The 12,684-nt window shown below is 43.4% G+C and overlaps 1 protein-coding gene across 3 annotated transcripts in view; it reads right to left on the bottom strand.

Annotated features, from left to right (window-relative positions):
* FUT8 (fucosyltransferase 8) overlaps window positions 1–12,684 on the bottom strand; it is a 200,367-nt gene that overhangs the window by 106,369 nt on the left and 81,314 nt on the right. The window lies entirely within an intron of this gene.

A 12,684-nucleotide genomic window follows, 5' to 3' on the forward strand; every position in this document is an offset into this window, starting at 1 on the left:
CACCAAACCAAGTTATTCTTGAAGGCTTCTACTAGTAGATTATCAGAGCCAGGCACCTTTCCAGTTTTAGACTGATCAACTATCATAGCAATTTCTGTACACATAATTGAAGCCCATTTGGGTAGTGTGTTAGGATCCAGCTCCAGTTCTATTTGTGTAGATACCAAAACCAATCCCTCCCTAGCATATATAGTGTAGAAATAACCAATCCATTCACCAGCAGAAATAAGAAAAGATGGTGGAGAAGGTCTGAAAGTGAGATAGGAAGTTACTAAAGATCAAAACATAGATGGGTTTTTGGCCTGTGCTGTGAAAATAAGCCACTGCCAATTTAGCCTATTAGCCTCCCTTTTTCTCCCGTTGCAGGCAAAGTTTTATAAGATTCCCCCCCCCCCCCGATTAGTTCCTGAGAGGTATGCTGCTCAGAGTTACACCTGTATAAGTTATAAGAATTAACAAGATCAATCTTTGTCCTATGACATTCCCGATCAAGCCAGACTTGGGAAGATCTGGCATGGAGCTTAGTATTTTTTGAATTAGTTGGTTAAAATCTTATAAAAGACCATATTAAACTATTATAATTTTCCAGCGAGGAATCATTATCTACACAACCTATTATCCTGGTATGAATCTGCATACAGAGCTCAGAGTTTAAATGTTTAGAGACACATTCATCCAGCTGAGGAGACCATTTAAGATGCCTGGGGCGAGATTCATCAGTTAGCCTAAGATCAATATCAAGGGGTCCCATAGTATGTCAGTCAAAGACTCTCAAATAAAGGGCATTAGGGAGATTATCACTTTCCAAGTGATTTTTTATTTTAAATTTATCCAACAGAGGTATTAAAGATCGAGAGATAGCTATATAGTCAATCAGTGATGGTCTGCTCCCTGCCCAATGGGAATATTCCACTGGGTCATCTTCCTCTGAAGCTCAATTAAGAATAAAAAGACCCACTATATCAAAAGTCAACTTGTGAGTAAATCCCTGAAAACTGCAACCCATATCCTTAGATGATTGTTGTAGGAGGGGAGCAATCACTTCAGTGTCAGATGGGCACTGATGATATTTATCAAAAAGCTTCAGATCATTAGGCTCTATCCTGGCATTAAAATAACCAGCGACAATTACATTAGCCATAGGGAAAGCATTTTGACATTCTCTTATATACGTCTTCACCTTAGACCAGATACTCTTAATTTGTTCTCATTGATATAAAGGGAAGAATGTATACACTGATTATTAATAAGCTAGCTTTTCTGAATTTAAGCACAACTGCCATTACAAGTTGATCAAGAGATGGAAGACAATGGATTCCAACCTGAATAGTTGTTTTTATAAAAACAGCTAGACCCCCTATCAGCCTACCTCTTTTGTATTCCCCTTAGTTGCTATCAAGGGGAACAAAACATAATTCTCCAGGGACGATTCCTGGGCCACCCAGGTTTCCTGAAACGCTAATATATGAAAACTATTAACATAAATAACAACGCTTCCCAGTGCGAGTTTTAAGGCCAGCAACATTCCAAGATAAAAAAAACTCAGGCCTTCATTGGCCAATTCAAGTCAGTTGGCCTCAGTTGAAAAGGAAGAGGTCCTGAGCTGAATCCCAGCCAGTGTTTCAGTAGTAATTAGACCATCATTGGTCAAAGTCAATACAGGTTCCAATTCGTGTTGCACATTATGCTGCAGAGATGGGGTCACAGTTGATTTTGTTCCAGTGAACAATCTCTCTGAGCAATGGGCTTCCACACAGGTTTCACCCATCAGTCATCAGTCATGTACTTCAAAGTAGAGTGGGGTCCTGTCTCAGAAGAAGTGATCAAAGATCTACCTTAGCTCAAACTTCTATTATCAAGTACATCTTTTAAACACAATAGCTTTGTTATATTTTTTCCTTGATCAGTAGCTGGAAGTTTTCCAAAGCTTAGTGCTTCCTCTTCAGGGAGGAAACTATCTAAGTCTTTATGAACAACTTCAGCAATTGATGCCACAGCTGGTCTTTGGAACCACATCCACCAACTAATAAGTGAAGTGAAAAATAAAAGCAAAATTTTTCTAAAGCTCTTGGTTACACTTTTAACAACCTTAGTGCATTGGCCATTTCAGAAATACAAAAATGAATAAGATGATGAATTTTATTATTTTAGAGGGAAATGAAAGACAGAAAATATAGCACAGATATGCAGACATGCAATAATTAAGGATTAGCATCCAATAAATATTTGGTTCTTGCCTTTAAGCAGGGCCGTCTTTAGGGCGGGTTGACCAGGGTGATCATCCCACACCGGGACAAGTCCTGTACCGCTCAGCAGCCTGCCGCTGCTCAGTCACTACACCTCCAGACTGCAGGAACAGCAACTCTAGGTGTTTCACCCAGGAGTTCCCTGCACCGCCTTGTCTCACCATCCCACAGCAGCCCCAGCAAACACAGAGAAAGCAGCAGGGGCCGATGCAGGTAGGGGGGTGTGTGTGTATGTGTGTGTGTGCATGCACACACACACATGGTTCAGCTGCAGCACCCCCTGTAAATTTGTATCCAGAGCAACAGGCAGTTCCTCAACAATAGCAGAGACAGAAAGGGCTTAACTTCCCTTCCTGCTGCAAGTCCTGTCCTCCCCCTGCAGGAGCAGCTGCAGTTCTACTGGCGTTTTGTGCTCCTCCCCCGCCCTGCTGGCATTTGCAATTTTAGAGCACAGCGGAGAAAGCCACTAGGACTAACAGTTGAATGGCAATGGGAAGTACTGGAAGGAACAGAAGCTGGCCATGGACTAGTCTCCATGGAACTAAAATATTTAAAAACCCAACCCTTATCTGAAGTTTTGTTCGTGTGCAATTTGTTTCCCCTGCTTAAGCCACTGTTTCTCTCCAACGCTCCCCAGCATGTGTGCACATGTGAGAGAAGCCCCAACCTCATTTGAAAATCTCAATTTGTGTGCATGTGCTTGTTTCATGTGTGTGCGTGAGCATGAGCGAGAGAGATTTAAACTTTTTTTTTAAAATCATTTTCAAAGTATAAGCCAAAACTGTTCTAAACAAGAACTAAAGCAAAAAATAACTGAGCACATGAACCAAACAACCACCAGGGTTTGACTTCCAGCTCTAAAAACAGTTGCCAAAAAACAACTTGCTCAGGTATTAAAAGATATAAATGCTGCACTTGCAGAAATAACAATCAATAATTTGCAAGAAACAAACCAACTAATGTACAGTGCAGCAACAATAACAACACAAGAGCTCGGATATAAGATCAATAGACCTGTCAAAAAAGAAAGTAGTACATCACCTAAATGGAAGATTCGATTAGAAAATAAAATCTCCAGGCTTAGATCAGATGCTAGTAAACTGAAAGATATGAAAGACAAGAAGCTGAAGAATGAAAACACCAAACAGTATCTGATCCAAAAATACCACCTAGATTCAAGGAAAATTAGAGAAGTCCTGGAAATAATAAAGCAGCAAATAACAGCAGTGTCAAAGAAGATTAGCAGATATGAAGCCAGAACTACACAACACAGGCAGAATCTCCAATTCCAGTCGAATCAGAGACGTTTCTACCAAAGCATAGAAGGAGAAACTGCAAGAAACGTAGAAACGCCAAATAAAGAAGAAACAGTGCAATTCTGGGGGAAATTATGGGACAATCCAATAGATTATAATAAAAAAGCAGGCTGGATGAAAGAGGTCGAAAATGTAACCAATAATAACACCAGAATTAATAAGTGAAAGAGCAAGGAAAATTAAAAATTGGACTGCTCCAGGCGACGATGAACTGCATGGCTTTTGGCTTAAATACCTAACAAGCCTTCATAAACAACTATCAAAACAGTTCAATCACATTTTGCAAGGAGGTGATATTGAACAATGGCTAACAGCTGGGAAAACTCATCTCATCATGAAAGACCCAGCAAAAGGTGCAGTTCCAAGTAATTATAGACCGATCACCTGCCTGCTAACCATGTTCAAATTATTAACTGGAATAATAGCAGATGAAGTGATGCAACACTTATTAACTAACCAACAGCTTCCAGTTGAACAGAAAGGAAATTGCCCCAACACCAGAGGCACAAAAGACCAGCTGATGATTGACAAAATCATTTTAGAAAATTGCAAGAGAAGAAAAACAAATCTAGGTGTTGCATGGATTGACTACAAGAAAGCCTTCGATTCATTGCCTCACACATGGATACTAAAATGTTTAGAAACAACTGGTGTCAGCAAAAACATTCAGATATTTATTTAAAAAAGCAATGAGCATGTGGAGTACACAGTTAACAATCAATGGTGAGACACTTGGACAGGTTAGCATTAGAAGACGCATTTTCCAAGGGGACTCACTATCCCCTCTGTTGTTTGTAATTGCCATGACCCCACTTTCACAAATACTAAACAAAACAGGCCTCGGATACCAAACATCTAAAACATCAAGTCAAATCAACCATCTGCTGTACATGGAGGATCTGAAGTTGTATGGAAAGCCCCAGTCAGAAATCGAATCACTGCTAAACACTGTCCGTATATTCAGTAGCGATATAGCAATGGAGTTTGGACTAGACAAGTGTGCTGCATTAATAATGAACAGAGGAAAAATAACAAAAACAGAAGGAATAGAACTGCCTAATGGAAGCAAGATCAAGAACCTGGAAGAGGAAGAACCTTACAAATACTTGGGCATTCTCCAGGCTGATAACATCGCACACACTGAAGTTAAAAGAAAAATGGGAAGTGAATACATCAGGAGAGTTAGGAAAATCCTCAAGTCCAAATTCAATGGCGGGAACACCATACAAGCCATAAACACCTGGGCTATACCTGTTATCAGATACACTGCAGGAATAATAGACTGGACCCAGGCAGAGCTAGAGACGCTAGATCGTAAGACCAGGAAAATCATGACCATCAATCATGCTCTGCACCCCCAAAGTGATGTCGATAGACTATACCTCCCTCGCAGCTCAGGTGGAAGAGGAATGCTGCAAGTCCATCAAACAGTAGAGGAGGAGAAAAGAAGCCTTGAAGAATATATCAAGGACAGTGAAGAAGATGCACTTCAAATGGTCAATAATGCGAAACTATTCAACACCAATGAAACAAAGCAGGCCTACAAGAAAGAACAAGTCAAGAACTGAGCAGAAAAATGGAAAAATAAGCCCCTGCATGGTCAATATTTGCACAATATAAGTGGAAAATCAGACATCACCAAGACCTGGCAATGGCTTAAGAATGGCAACTTGAAGAAAGAAACAGAGGGTTTAATACTGGCTGCACAAGAACAGGCACTAAGATGCAATAAGAACAAAAGTATAAAAATCAGCAACAAACAGCAAGTGCCGCCTTTGTAAAGAAGCAGATGAAACCGTGGACCACCTAATCAGCTGTTGCAAAAAGATCTCACAGACTGACTACAAACAAAGGCATGACAAAGTGGCAGGGATGATACACTGGAACATCTGCAAAAAATACAAGCTACCTGTAGCCAAACATTGGTGGGACCATAAAATTGAAGAAGTTGAAGAAAATGAAGATGTAAAATTATTATGGGACTTCCAACTACAAACAGACAAACATCTGCCACACAATACACCAGATATCACTGTAGTCAAGAAGAAAGAAAAACAAGTCAAAATAATCGACACAGCAATACCAGGGGATAGCAGAATAGAAGAAAAAGAAATAGAAAAAATCACCAAATACAAAGATCTACAAATTGAAATTGAAAGGCTGCGGCAGAAAAAGACCAAAATAATCCCAGTGGTAATTGGCACCCTGGGTGCAGTTCCAAAATACCTTGAAGAGCACCTCAACACCATAGGGGCCACAGAAATCAACATCAGCCAATTACAAAAAGCAGCTTTACTGGGAACAGCCTATATTCTGCGACGATATCTAGAACAATTGACAATAAAATTCTGGCATCCCAGGTCCTTGGGAAGGACTCGATGTCTGGATAAAACAAACCAGTCAATAACACCTGTCTGACTGTGTAAACAAGAAAAATAATTAGCAACTGAAAAGATCTGGTGAAACAACTCACACTTTCCTGGATGAATTTAAGCAATGATTTGGGAGGAAGCAACAAAGAATCTTCTTAGTCACCAGGGTGAAGACGCTAACTTTGTGAAACTGTTTAGATCTTTATGATTGAAAGTAATGGATTTCTGATGAAGCATTAGTGAAACAAGGACTTATTGCGAAACCTTGTCATAATATGTAATATATACTAACTGTGATGTATTGGTTATGTATTATTTACATTGTACTAAATTGGTATATTTCATATTTAAATAGTTCATACTATGTGTATTTAGTGGTATTTTGTTTTGCATTGTTCATGTTTAGTACCACCCTTTTATATTCTTTTTGGATTGATTTACTTGCTGGCTGTTGTGTTGCTTATAGCTCTAATCTGGTCTCTGTGTGTGGTTTGTTTAGTTTTTTTCCTTATTAAAATGTTTCTTGTTTTTGCAACAAAGTTCTCAAAATGGCTTAAATAGTAAAATATATGGGGAAACTGTTCTTTCTCAACGTTTCTACTTATAATACTTACTATTTATTTGCTTTGTGCTTTTAACAGTAACTCATATATAAATAACATACATATTGTTTTTTTCTGCTGTCCTGTTTGAAATCAAATTGGTGGCTTTTCCTTCTGCAGTGTATAGACACACACGGGCTACTTGCTACTGTGATAGGTGGGGGGAAATGCTATTTGAACTTGCTTCTGAGTTTACATATTTAGGATTGTAGAGTATGTGGCTAAAAGTCAACAATAACGATGCAGAATGGGGCTCAGAGAAGGATGCTACTGTCCCTCACGCCTGCGTTTGGAGTGCACTGCTGGGAGAAGAGCGGGGTGGGAGAAGAGCGGGGTGGAAGAGCAGTGGGGCAGGGGCTGGCAGGTAGGCAATGCCTTCCTAGCCTCTTAAGGACCCCCCCCCCCCCGACAGTCAAACTGGCTCAGACGCCAGTCCATGGAACCAGTTTGGCACTCCAGGAAAGGAGCGCCAGACCAGTTCTGTGCACATCCCTATGCTAGATAAATGATACAGAGTAGCTGCAGTTTATAATCCTGTGGTAAAGCCCTGAACGGCTTGGACCCAGGATATTTAGGAGAGCGCCCTCTTCTTCATGAACCTGCTGCCTATTAAGATCAGGAGAGGCCCGGTTGCAGATACCATCAGCTTGTTTGGGGGCAACCCAAAATCAGGCCTTCTCCAGGGTTTCCCCACCCTGGAACTCAAACAAAATAAAAATCTCCTCAACTCTGGCTATTTTAAAACAACATCTGAAAACACACCTATTTTATCAGGCTTTTTAATTAACGTTTTAAAGTTGATTGATGGCTATTTTAAATTGTTTTATATGATATAGTGTTTTAATTGTTGTTTGTGTTTTAGTCTGTAAATTACAGACATTTGTATATGGGGTGGTATATAAAAGAGAATTAAAAAATAAATCCCAGAGTTAAATTCAGATCATACACCTTCTTCCCATAAACTGATTGGGCCAACATGAAGGAGTTCTATCATCTGTATATCCCTATTAATACTTCTTGAAGCAAGCAACCTACTCAGTAGCCCACAGGAAAGGAAGTAACTAGTAGTAGGATATGCCATTTTGAATTATATATCCATGCATGAAATATCCATAAATAATCACATTCATGTGTATAATACAGCGGCAGCTAAATATTTTTGAAAACTGAGCCAAATAAGAATCTAATATAAGAACTACAGATTACTCACCTGTAACGTTGGTTCTTCTAGTGGTCTGTACTTCTACACATATGGGCTATGTGCCTGCGCAGGGACCTCAATGGATTCTAACAAGCTCGATTTCTCCTGTTTGGGGCGGGAACTCCACCCCCAGCTGCTATGTGCGGCTGCGCCACTTCTCATCCCCTCAGTCACAGAGTCCAGCTTCAGTGAAACCTGCGGGGAGGATGGGAGGGCATGTAGAAGTACAGATCACTACTAGAAGAATCAACATTACAGGTGAGTAACCAGTAGTTCTTCAATGTGGTCTCTGTCTTCTACACATATAGGCGCATAACAAGCAAGCACCCAAGGAGGAGGAAAGAAACAAAGGCAACATGTAAACAGCCAGAAAGAATTTATTTCAGGACAAGCGAAACCAACTGAAAATAGATTGCAGGACAGTCCTGCCAAATACAGCATCATTACGTGCTCTAACATCAATAGCATAATACTGAATGAATGAATGGGGTGAAACCCAAGTAGCTGCCTGACATATAGTGGTCCAATGGGACCGCATAATCAAAGGCCACAGAGGCCTCCACAGACCTAACAGAATGTGCCTTCACAGTAGCAGGCAACTGCTTATGGGCCTAGTGATAACCAAGTTCAATAGTGGAGACTATTCACCTGGACATAGATTGGGCAGAGACTTGGAGCCCTTTACACAGCCCATTGTTTAGAACAAACAAGGAGGGAGACTTCCTCCACTCAGCAGATCTCTGAATGTAGGACAGGGCCCTTCAAACATCCAAACGATGTAGCCGTTTCTCCACATCCGATTAAGGATTTGGAAAGAACACAGGTAAAGTGAATGGGGACGAGTGGTAAAACATGGACACCACCTTTGGAAGGAATTTGACATCCGTCCTGAGTACAGCCTTGTCTTTATGGAACTGCAGGTAGGGTTGGTCAGCCCTGAAGGCCCCTTAGTTCACTCACCCTCCTGGCAGAGGTGATGGCCACCAAAAAGGTGACCTTCCAGGTCAAGAGACAGAGGATCAATAGATGCCAAATGCTCAAAGGGCAGCCGCAGAAGACCAGCCAATACCACGGATAGGTCCCAGGCCAGCAACATGAGTGGATCATCTGGGAAAAAGTTTGACAGACTCTTCAGGAAACTTTTAACCACTGGACTTTTAAACCAAGAAGGCCGATCAGAGGGAGAACGTGCCACGATGGCAACCAAATATACCTCAAAGGAAGCAAGTTTCACTCAGACTCCTTAAGGGACAGTAGATAGGTACAAATGTCTTGTACAGACAGATTAAATGGATCAAACCCATTCAGGGAAGCAAAGGACATGAAGCGAGTCCATACAACTTTCTTGTGGATTGCTTCCTGGCAGCCACCAAAACCTTCTTCAGTTTCAAAGGGAGATCGGCAGGACCTGCCATGCAGTCAAGTGAAGGGACTGAACACCCGGGTGTAGCACCCGTCCCTGTTCCTGAGACAACAGGTTCGGCAGGACAGGTAAATGTCGCCAGTCCAGCGTCATATGCTTCAGGGTCAGAAACCAAGGCCTCTAGGGACCACCACAGGACTACCAGGATTGCCCTGGTGCAATTTACCCTCAGTTTGCTCAAGACCTTCAGAAGGAGAGGAAACTGAGGGAACACATATAGAAGAGGGCCTGTCCAAGACCAGACAAAGGCATCCCCCAGAGAACCCTCGCCCTCTCCTCCCCTGGAGCAGTAGAGGCCACACAGTATTGTCTTGGGAAGCAAAGAGGTCCAGAGTTGGAACCCCCAGTTCACAAATATGTCCCTCAGAACACCCTGATATAGCTCTCACTCATGAGAGACCACAGTCATCCTGCTCAAGCGTCTGCCTGAACATTCAGCATGCCTTGGATATGTACCACCTGAGGCGATACCCCGTGTGCCAGGCACCAATACCACAGGTCCAGAGCCAGAAACAGGAGGCTCCTTGAGGACATGCCTCCCTGGCGATTGGTAAAGGCTTTCGCTGTCGTATTGTCTGTCTGTATCATCACCAAACGACCCCCTAGTAGGGGCAGGAAGACTTTTAGAGTGTTGAAAATGGCCAACAGCTCCAAGCAGTTTATGTGCCGAGTCCGCTCCATGGGGGACCAATATCCATTCAGACTAAACCTGTCCAAGTGAGCTCCCCAGCTGAGCTCCGATGCATCCATTATAACAATCCTGCTGACTTGAGCTGTATGGAAAGGACTACCAACACTTAGGTGCCGAAACTCCATCCACCACTGCGCCGTCACCCGTACCCAAGGAGGGGGCGAGTGTTCTAGATGGCCCAGATCCCGAAGAGGATCGAACATATCCAAAAACCATCTTTGAATAACGAGCATCTGAAGACATGCTTGAGGGAGGACATACATGCTTGATGCTATGTGGCCCAACAGGCATTGTATGGAACACATGGTCTGTGGGCACCCAGCAAAGACAGCGGCAGCCAGTGCTGGAGAGTCACCATGTGGCCCACTGGGAGGAAAACCTTCTCCAAGGTCATGTCAAATATCAGCCCAATGAACTTAATTGATTGAATGGGTTCCAGTTGAGATTTTTTGAAGTTTATCTGGAAACCAAAGTCCTCCAAAGTATCAGTCAGATAACGAGGGTGTCTAGAACTGCCTATCTGGTACTCGCCACTATCAGCTAATCGTCCAGTTATGGCAGCACCTGTATACCTTGCTCTTGCAGGACAACCACCACCAGGTCCAGGCACTTTGTAAAAGCTTTTGGCGCGGTGGTGAGGCCAAAGGGCAAGGCCTTAAATTGATAGGGGATCCCCCCTATCTGGAACCTCAGGAATCACCGATGTTGCAGGCAGATTGAAACATGATAGTATGCATCCTTGAGGTCCAGTGAGACCATCCACATGTTTCTGTCCAGAATGGCCATAATGGTCGGTACCAAAAGCATTTGGAACCGTTTGTATGCCAAATGTTTGTTTAGAGTTCTGAGGTCTAGAATAGGGCGCTGACCGCCGTCCGGCTTTGGCACAAGAAAGTACCAGGAATAGAACCCGGGGCTGTCAGGGTTGGCGATTCTCTCAATCGCATCCTTTTCCAGGAGAACGGCAACCTCCAGATCCAACTCCAGGGTGCAGGGAGTCACCACAATCCTGGACACCGAACGTGACCTGTAAAACTCCAGGGCATAGCCCAAACTGATAACTGTAAGGACCCACTGGTCCACAGTCACCTAGTCCCAACTTTCCGCAAAAGCAGCCAGGCACATCCCAAGTGATTGTTCCTTCTGGGGAACACTCGGGCACTGTTTCTGGAAAGCCGACTTATTGGGCTGGCCTCCCGACTTGAATCTGAGTGGGAACTTGTTGCCCCAAAAGGACCATTCCAAAAGCGACTGATGGTAGGCTGGGGCCCTCTGACCCCAATGAGGCGGCCACCGGGCAGTTTTCTGTGGTGTTGAAGTCGGCGAAACGTATGACCTGGAACATGCAGTGCTCTGCAGCTTAGGAACTTTCTGAAGCATGTCATCAGTTTGTTCAGAGAAGAGGCTAGAGCCCTCAAAGGGCAGGTCCTCCACCCTGGCACGAGCCTCATAGTGCAGGCCGGATGATCGAAGCCAAGCGTGGCGTCTAAGTGCCACAGATGTGGCCATCACTTTTGCAGCACACTCCACTGAGTGTTGGGCTAAGTAAAGTTCTTGCTTAGACACTTGAATAGCTTCCTTGAAAAAAGCCTTTGCAGAATCCCTTTTGTCTGCGGGAGGAGATCCAGGAAAGAATCCATTTTTCCCCCACAGAAAGTGGTTATATTGGGTGTTATAGGCCTAATAATTGGCCACATGCAAATGTAAGGCTGCAGCCAAATAGTCTTTTCCCGAAGGAGTCCAATTTCTTGCCTTCTTTATTGCTCAGTGTCGACTGACTATGACCCCTGGTCCTCTGTAAGGACTCCTCCACAATGATAGAGTTTGGAGTGGGGTGGCTTTTCAAAAAGACTGTGTCAAAAGTCTGTGTCATCCTGGAACTGCACTCTGTAGAAGTTCTCTAGAAGCCTATTTGGTTGAGATAGCGTATTAGGCTTCTTCCAGTGGACTTTCAGAACCTTTAATAAAGCTGGATTGATGGGCAAGGCAGCAGGCACCTTGGCCTCCCGAGTCAATCAAGCTGAACAAGGGGTCCAGCTCACTTTTCTGCTGGTTACCCAAATTAACCCCCAAAGGCTGAAGCCATACGGGCCACATAGGCTGTGTACAGCTTGAGAGCCTCTGATGGGGAGACCAGTTTAGAATCCGATTAGATATCAAGTGAGAACGACCCCAAGGATACAGAGTCCTGAGAGTTATAATCGTTGTCAGACACAGGATCCAGAGGGACAGACAGGTCCTGAGTTGCAGGCATAGAACCTGAAGGAGAGTCTGGTGTGTCACTGGAATTATCCGGTACCGAAGCTGGGGGATCCGACGACAACCCCCGGGTTGGTACGATATCTTGATGATGAGAAGCACCTCACCATGGCCAGCTCGATCCTGTTGGGAACAATGCAGCAAGCGGCAATGCGGTCGCCCTTCAGAATACAAGGGGGGCTCACGCCAAACCCTCATTACCGTGGGCTGTCTGTACCCAGGCATACCTTCAGGATAGCTTTTGGAAAGCAGGCATCAACACAGTGCAGGAGTAGCAGATGACTTTAGCACTCCTGTTCCTGTTCACAAGTGCCACATACCTCCAATGCTGTAACACTGTATGTTGCAGATTGGCCACTCACAGCTTTTAGTTATGAAATAATTCAAGAAGAGCACCAGCATCCATGTTACAAAATTACACACTTTTCTCTAATACAAATTAATTGAAGGTGTGTGTGTGTGGAAAGAGCATGAAACAACCCTTATTTTAAAAAGCTGGCCACTGTAATATATAGCAAAGCCCTCCCATTCCAGCTGAAAATCTTGGTCATAAAAAAACAAACCTTTCCCATTC

Source organism: Hemicordylus capensis, chromosome 1, assembly GCF_027244095.1.
Source record: "Hemicordylus capensis ecotype Gifberg chromosome 1, rHemCap1.1.pri, whole genome shotgun sequence".
In the NCBI taxonomy this organism is placed as follows: Eukaryota; Metazoa; Chordata; class Lepidosauria; order Squamata; family Cordylidae; genus Hemicordylus; species Hemicordylus capensis.